The sequence below is a fragment of the Corapipo altera genome, unplaced genomic scaffold, assembly GCF_003945725.1.
Source record: "Corapipo altera isolate COAL_440 unplaced genomic scaffold, ASM394572v1 49, whole genome shotgun sequence".
NCBI lineage: Eukaryota > Metazoa > Chordata > Aves > Passeriformes > Pipridae > Corapipo > Corapipo altera.
The window spans coordinates 6,789,459-6,798,483 of record NW_020884879.1 but is presented as its reverse complement, the minus strand read 5'-3'; the positions used below and the strand labels follow the sequence as shown (position 1 = coordinate 6,798,483).

The window sequence follows — 9,025 nt, the reverse complement described above, 5'->3', positions numbered from 1 at the left end:
AATGAAAAATAAAAATGCAAAATCTGGATGAGGAGAAATAAATTCTGGCCCTCTAAAGATGTGCATCCCTGTGCTCTCTGCACATCTGTCTCAATGCAAAAAATCCATCTATAAGCAGAACGCATTACCTTACCAAAAGACCTATGTTTAGGTTTTGCAACAATTTTTATTTTCTTTATAGATACTATTAACTGTGGAGAAAAAAAGCCTACCTGCACTTCTTCCAAACACCAATGCAATCACAAACTCCCTACAAGAAGCCCTCTCCCACCACATTTGAACTTTTAAATCTTGCAATTCATGCACTTTGTTGTCTTTTTTTTATTAGATACTGAAAAAAATTACATTTATTTAAAAACAGAATAATCACTGTTAAAAGTGAAGTTCTGTTTGCCTTCCCTGACCTTTCTCAAAGTAGCAGTTGTCAGGGACCAAGTTAAGAGAGTACAAAGCATCTAAAAGCTGATGATTCACATTTAGAGACAAATGTAGAGAAATAGGGAGTAAGATAGATGCACTGCCTGAAAATAATTATTGCAAAACTTATCATCCATTTTACCAGTAGGCAATCAGGGTATGGAAGGCTCTCTTGTTTTAAAGCAACACGAACAGATACCAGTATCCCCACAGTTCGATTCTAAGCACTTTTGTCTATGCTGAACAAGGAATAACTTTGCACTGAGATGAAATTACCTCTAGGTCCCTTTGCAGTCTGCACAGGGCGATAGCTACTTGGACAGACTTTGGTCTATGCTGTAAGATTGTGTAAGATTTGTTCTCATTCTCACCTAGCCCCATGCAGATCTGCACTCCAGTCACTGAGGGGAGAATAGTTGTTACCTCCCTGATGAACGCTTTGAGTATTTAGTGGGGCAAGACAAGGGCTCAGAGGACAAAGGCAGCAGAGTCCCAGAATCAACCCCTTTATGATTCACAAGCTGCATTGGGAAAAACATAGTATCCCAAGAAAAACAGCTGATATAAATTATTGTCTTCCCACAGCAAAGAAACAGGGGAGGAACAGTGAACATGATACTGGAACTTAACAGCAGAGCTGTATACTTATTTATTTGTTTATTTTAAGGCTCATTTCACAACTGTGAATGTTTTTCCTTTGGAAAATAAATCAAAATATTTTAGTTTGAGTTTATGAGAAACTTAAAAAAAAAAAATAACCCAACTCTCAAGAAATCTAAACCAAAGAAACCAGGACCTAAAACCTTTCAGATTTATTAAATTCTACAAAAGAAAAAAAAAGAAAATATTTTGTCCCTGTCTTTATTAAATTTCATACCAAAACTGAAATAAAGTAATATTGAAATGTAAAACTGAAATGTTCTCAAAACCACTTTCACATGAAACAAATTTTCATCACATGCAACATGCTCCTGCAAAGCATTCTGCTTTCCTTGAACCAGTATTTTCTAACAGGATAAAGGGTTCCACTGACAGTCTGTCATAAGATGTACATAAGTCATTTCTGTCCAAACCATTACAGCATGACCTCCTTTTCCAGATCTGAGAAGCAGAAGCAGGAGAACCAGTCCTTTCTGCCAAGTCCTTTGAGGTTAACTGATGAAGAGAGAGGGTTGTCACACTATTGCTCCTCACTGCTGTCACCTTCTCAGAGAAAGCTGTAACGTTGCAGTGCCACTCCAAATACTCACCGCACTGTGTTAATATTTGCTTATGTGCAAACTTCTGCCAAGGGTGAGCGCTGACTAGTTTTCTATGCCTAAAGGGGAGGACAGAATATTCACACTTGAATTCTGTTTTGCCTGACTAGCTGCAGTTGTGGTCCTCTGTCAACCCCAAGTCATCTGACACACATAAACAAATTCTCCCAACCACAAAAATTCTCATCCTTTAAAGTAACTGAGTACTTACCTCCTCCCTCTAGACACACTGCACAATTTGCATTTGCATCCACTTTAAAAACCAAGTCACAAAAAAATCAGTTTCAATTTTGAAACACACCAACAGTTTATTTTTAAAAAAAAGTATTAAGACAGCTTGCGAGAAGGATTGTCCATCACTTCTGAATTACACATTTCTTACATGCAGAATTTTATGACAACTCTTACTGGTCAGCAGTAAACATGTTACTCAGCTGATACAGCAGGTTGAAGACAATGAATGACAACCTAATAGAATTTTTCTTTTAAATACCTCTGACTGTAAAACAGTTAAAAATACTAGGTAAATCACGAACTATATCTATACGAAAGCATCTAAAAGACATTGGAGTAAAAAATACCCTACCAGGGTACCAGAGTCTCTTGCAAGCCTGAAGTTGCTGCAAACACTGGGAGCTGATACTAAATGAAGCAGAATGCTTCTACATTAAAAGCATCTCAATTTCGACAACTAGCCAAGTCTCACACTTGGCACACACGCACATTCTACAGAACCACAATCTATTTGTTTATTTAGATGCACAGAGATAGTTTAGTTTAATTACTCTGAAATTACTATTACTGCTGATGATAGTGTTCTCTTGAACAACATGGCAAAGCACTTCGGATTGCTGGCACGTGATGAAACACCGAAGTTCAGAACGTAGCTTCAGTTTTAATTCATTTGGTTCTTGTATTGATATGTCAATCAAAAATAAATCAAACATATGAGGCTGCACACTGAAGGCAGAATTTGTGGGTGAGGAGACGGGCTGGATCACTGCAAATTCTGCAGTTTCCAGAGAAGTTCACTTGTTTGTTCATCCATGTGAAAAGCTCACTTTAAGGCTTTGCAATGTTCTCTTTCACCCTTGATAACTCACAGAAGTTCTTGCTTGCTTGCTGAAGTTCTCATTCACTTAATTTCATTTGCAAAGCAGATCTCAGTCAGTCAGTCAGTCATGGCTGGGCTTCGCGAACGAAGATTTAGGAAGGCTCTATCCACATTTGTTACAGGCACGCTGGTGACTTATGAGGTCAATACGAGATAGACATATCCGATTGCAAAAGGCACAGCAGAAAGACTCCTTAGATGGTGTATTCAGCAGGATACGATTCTTTCTGCGTTGTCTTTTCTCCTCAGGATTGATCCTGCGTGCTTTCTCAAAGGAAATGGCAGCATTATAGATGGTGTGTCTTCAGGTTTCCCTCTTTGAGGCCAGAGTAGACCAGTTATGATGATCAATGTGGCCGAGGCTGAGATGTTGTTTCAGGGAGTCCTTGTATCTTTTCTTCGGGGCTCCTCTCTTGCGGCAGCCAGTGGCAAGTTCACCATAAAGCAAGATCTTAGGGAGGCGGTGGTCCTTCATCCTGGAGACGTGCCTTGCTCAGCACAGCTGAATTCTCAGTAACATGGCCTCAATGCTAGCGACTGCTGCTTGTTCTAAAACAGATGTATTGGTCACATAATCTGACCAGTGGATGTTTAGGATTGTATGGAGACAGTGTTGTTGGAAGCGTTCTAGGAGACGCAGGTGAAATTTGAACACACAGATGTGCAGATTTCATGGCAATACCTAGCAATCTTAAACAAGGAAGAATACCTTATAATAATACGTATTTTAAAAGGTGCAATCAATAACTGTGCCCATTCCTACACCGCATATTCTTTCACTTCCCATTCTGCTGTCTAGGACACTCATTAATTTCTTTCTTCAGGGTTAATTTTTAAGAAAATCAGTGAGCTAATCCAGCTAACTGCAAAGCCACCAAAGCGCAGAAGCATATACTAGGGAGAGGAAGGAACAAATGGTGGAAAGGGGGGAGATGGGGCAGGAAGGGACTGTGGAAGGATAGTAGTTTGCAGTGACAGTCCAACCAGACTGGATTAAGCCAGTTTTAAACAGTATCCAGTTACTTCTTTTCCGCTGTGGTGCCCAGGTTGGATTGTCATCAAGAAGCTCCTGCAGCACACAGGAAGGACAGACATGATGAAGTCACTGAACAGACATATCGGCTGTTCAAGGTGTGATCTGCAGGCATATTTGATACCATAGGCATATATATATTCTACAACTCTTGGTCAGACTCATCTTTTTTGAGCCTCAGTGTCCACAATGGACAGACAACACAGGAGGGCAATGAAAACATGAGTCAAGGCATACCTAGTGATATCTTTCAACTACCAACTCTAGGCATAATGCTATATACTGGAAGGATCATGAGACAGAGAGAAGGAATAAGAACTGCAGGTATGAATGGAATGCTTGTTTAAAAAAAACCTTCAGTTTACTTACTTGAAGGTAACCTTTACTCTCCACTGCACATGCACACTCACAGAGTGAGCATACAGCTGCCCGGATGCATTTAGAAACCTTCCTGAAGCAGCAATTTGAGGACTGCTTAACAAAGCTCTTACGGAATCAGAGAATATCTCAAGTTGAAAGGGACCCATAAGGATCATCAAGTCCAACTCCCTGCTCCTTGCAGGATCACCTAACACTAAATCACCATCACACTTGTAACAAATGTGGGTAGAGCCCTTCCCAAATCTTCACTTGCGAAGCCTAGCCATGATGATAAATCACAGAACAAAGAGCCCCCTGCAAATGCTCCTTGAACTGACAGGTTTGGTGCTGTGGAGAGCCTGTTCTAGTGATAAACCATGCTTTCAATGAAGACTTTCTTCAAATATTTATCTGGTTCCAGATGCCTCTGCATCAGTGAAATGCTTGAAGGAGATAAAGATGGAAATCCAGATAGCTGAGCTGCCTGATCAGTTCAGACACAGGTGCATTTCTCAGCAAAGCCCTGGGTGCTCTGAGCTCGGGTGACAGAGGGTTGCTGCAGCTCAGTGGTCCTGGAAGACAGTCTAGCATGGACAGCTGCCCCTTCCAGCATCTCTGGATAGCCTTCACACAGAGTCAGCTGGAAAGCCAGAGGAAACATCCACTGACACAGGATCATTTGAAATATCTGGCCCCATGAATATAAACAGAGGGCTTATTCATCCCAGGGGCATGAAGTATAATTCAATCCCTGATACACAAGGCTCAAGGTACCACAAAGAAAGATAGAAAGGCACTGATAAATCTGGCTCTGACAAATCTAGCTGATGGGAATTTTGAAGAGATATTTCGGATGTACAATATGTCTCCTCTAAAAAAAAAAAGGCATTTAAAAGGAAGAGAAATCAGCCAACATGGCCTGTAATGTTCCCTCACTTCTAACAGAATCTTCCATAAGAAATAAAACCGTCACAAAGACATGCAGTAACATGCTGGCTACCTAGTGAATCAAAATGTTGGTCACAGAAAGTCTGGAGTACAAGAAAAATGTACTTAAAATAAACAGTCATGAGCCAGGTTAGTCACATAACTCTTCGCAGAACACTGCTGTGGTAAGTCCCACCCACTGAAAGGCAGCAGACTTTACTAGTGATCCAGAATGAGTGAAACCAGCAGGAGAGCCTGACTGGTGGACGAACAAGCCATTTAAGCAGGGAAGCATCTCAGGTAAAGCCCTGCTATGACTGGCAAGAACCTCCATCACCTCTCAGACAAGAAACAAGAAGTTCTAACAAAGATGAAGAAATCCCGATCCAAACCTAGGCAAATGGAACATCAGCCTCTCACTGCTACTGTTAGCAGAGCCTTTGAAATCAAAGGAAAAGGTCTTTTTAGCAATATAGCAATAATGGAACAAACCTTGGGCATGATTTCCAAAAAAGCCCAATTGTGTGATCCCAACAGGTTTACGTTGTATGCGTGGGTTTGGAAAAAAACCCAGTAACTTTTTGTTAGGAGAAAATCTTTTATTTAGAACTACTAAGAACACAGAATTCTGTCGCAGAAAGCCCCTGAGTCAGAGATCTTTGGGAGATCACTGGAAGAATACTGTGGGAAAATATCAAGTGTTAGCCCTGTTATCATTTTTCCCAGGCATTTTGGTAGCTCTTGTCACTGCCAGAAACAGGATCCTAAGCTAGAGGAACTTTTGTTTTAACCACCTAACAGATCTGCTCAGGCATCCATAGTTAATTATTTAATTCCAAGTGTCCTCTGGGATGTTGGTCTCTCACTCCAATTTGCAACCCAGACACGAAGTAGCTCAATTAAACTACAAAGATAATTCAAGTGCCTGGGAGATGAACAAACAAATTTCACAGTGAATGCATTAGTTTCCTTGGGTAATTATTTTCATTTCTGTTTACTACTTCAGTGCATAGAGTGATGCTGCCCTTCAGTCACATACCATGTCATATACCATGACATCAAAACATGTTTTGACGCAGTCCTTTGCAGATGTTCTGTGTTACTCTGAATTCCGGGAGACTTAAAAAGAAACAAAAAGAAGGGAAAAACATTGAGGGGGAAACATTCACTGTTCCTTTGGAGATAATAGACCCTGAGGTCTTGAGCGTTTTGAAGATTTCAGCATCACTCTACAGTCTCTGGCAGACTGAATGCCCTGATTCTTCAGCCCTACGATAGTGGCTTCACAGCAGACACATATATTTAAGCCACATCAACACTGAACGTACATGGTCATGAATGATGCACTGGTCATGCCAAGGGCAGCCTAGGAAGGAGGCTAAGAAAAAAGCCTTTGACACTTAACAACGAAAAAGCAGTTTGGAGAGAAGGAAAGGAAAAAACATCAAGGAGCGCAATTTAAAAAAAACAAATGTTCAGACATTCTGGCTTCAGGGCCTGAAATACAACTCTAAAGTTTGTTTTAATAACTCTGGAACTACCAATAAGGAAGACAAATGAGGAGAAAAATATAGAAATTATGATCTCTTGGGAACCACATATTTTATGTTCCTCTTGCGACACAGTGACAGAAAGCTGAACACATTGCAAGGAGAGGATCCATGGCGCTTGATGTATGGAAATGCATCAGAGGCCAGTACCAGTGAGACCAATGCATTTCACCTCACTTAAGTGAATTTTGCCAAAATGCTACTGTTCAAGTGTCCCAAAAGAGCACCTGAAGCCTTAAATGGAAAGTCCTCAAAGGGAACAAACATTCTTTAGAGCCAGTCGATAGAAGTGCAGCAGCAGAGCAATCCCTACAAGACCTACAGGATGAGAAAAAGTGTTTCAGGACAGCAAACTGAATCCTACATTATTTGAACGTGTTAGCTGGGATAGCCAGTGCACCTCCACGCAGATCAACTCAGCAGACGTAACACCATCATATCAACAAGACCAAAACAAAGCCAAGTTGACTCTTTGACAGTGAGTACTCCTGAATTTTCCGTTTTCCATTCTACCATGAAAATTTTAAAAATCGTGCATCTCACCCACAGGGCTGCTGTGCCCATCTGAATGTAACTGAATGTAATAATCATACATGACACAACGGAGAAATAAGTTTTCCCAAAGGCCACAACACCAATGCAGAAAGCAGCGTTCTACAACCACACAGACCAGTTCTTACAAAACACAGAAGACAACTGGAGCTTAGTAAAATGCCAAGCAGTGTATGGCTCTGCTCCACTGAGCATTCCAGAAAAGCCCCGAAGTAATAAGCAATCATGAAGAAAAGCAGAGCAGGAATTATTGTTATTGTGACAATGAAAAGTATAGAGGAATGAACATACACACACCTACAGCAAATAAATGTGAACTATCATGCAAAGCAAGAATGACAAAATAACAGAGAAACAACTCAGCCACAAGACTTACCTCATAGGTCACATGCATAACAGAAATCAAGCAAGCAGGGCAAGAGACAAAAGGAAGAGTACTTCAACCCATTTCCTTTAAACCAATAAAAAAATTACATTCATGAGAGTAGAGTTTTCTGAAAAAAACAAGACAAATTCATCAGAAAACCCAAGGGAGAAAGACGAGATTGCCTGAAGCCACACTAATATTTGAAAAACCGCTAACAAATATTTGTTTTATGCAAAAACAGTCAGGACAACCTGTATTTGTTCTTACCAGCTAAACAGTCTTAATTCTTGATCTTAATGAATGATACAGGAAAGAGGGCAGATGCTTTTAAGAAAAACAAATTACTGTTACTTTTACTCAAAGAGCTATCAAACAAATCATATATATGAACTACAGTTTAGAAGGAAACTTGTACCTGACATACTTAGTTGAAATTTCTAAAAAACCTGGTTGAGAAGTTAAAATTATACTTTCTCTTAACTGTCAAATTCTTTAGAAATATGCACTACAAGAAATGCAGGCTTTACACTCAAGTCAAATTTCTACTAAACCTAGCTAAAAGCTTTTATAAAATAACATTTCCCACTGAAAGTACAAAGAATTGTGGGCAATTAATGTTGGAAATAGTACTCACTGCACTAAGAGTGAAAGTAATTTTCAGCCTTTGGTTCAGATGAACAGGTTAGATACGCATTATGGAATTATTAAGAAAACAAAGAAAACCCCACTTTATGCTTTGTCTAATAAAGCAAACTAGTAACACACTTCCAAATTTGTCTCTCTCAGTTATTTTTTCAAAGGCATTATTTTATCCCAACGTAATTTAACTTCTAATTGTTGAATGTGGGTTCCACAACTGCAGTTACTGGACATCCTCCTGGGACAGCACGTACTATCTGCACTGGAAGAAGAATAGCCAACTACTTTCTGGTTCAAGCCACAAAGTTTTACTTTCATTTTCAAGTGTAAAAAGTAAAAAATGTCAAATTACAGGCATAAATCAAAACAAAAACATGCTTTTGCCTGGCATCCCATTACTGTTATTCCTCCTTAGTCATGTAAAAATTGCAGGTGCAGGCATAACAAACTCAGCAAGCAGGTAGATACCAAGCAGACCCTTGTAAATCCAAAGTCAACGCTGAAAACCAGGTGAAGATTACAAAGTTTTCACAGCCTGTACAGGGTTGCTATTCTGATCCATACGTGTTGTTATTCTTCCTGGGCCGGTAACTTCTGAAGCCATTCAAAAAGATTTTTCTCAAAAATACATCAAGTCTCGCAGGCATGATGGTTTCTTGCCACATTTATATTAATTTTTAAAAGGTCGCTGAATTTGGCTGTGCTTTAAACACTATACATTCTTTATAAGAACACATGTAAGCTACTTAAAGTAACTATGCATGTCATTATTGTTTCCCATAAGAAAACAAAAACATACAAGGAATT

General features: G+C 39.7%; 1 protein-coding gene across 3 annotated transcripts in view; it reads right to left on the bottom strand.

The window, feature by feature from the left end:
• Positions 1 to 9,025, bottom strand: part of SPIDR (scaffold protein involved in DNA repair) — a 200,107-nt gene that overhangs the window by 121,645 nt on the left and 69,437 nt on the right. The window lies entirely within an intron of this gene.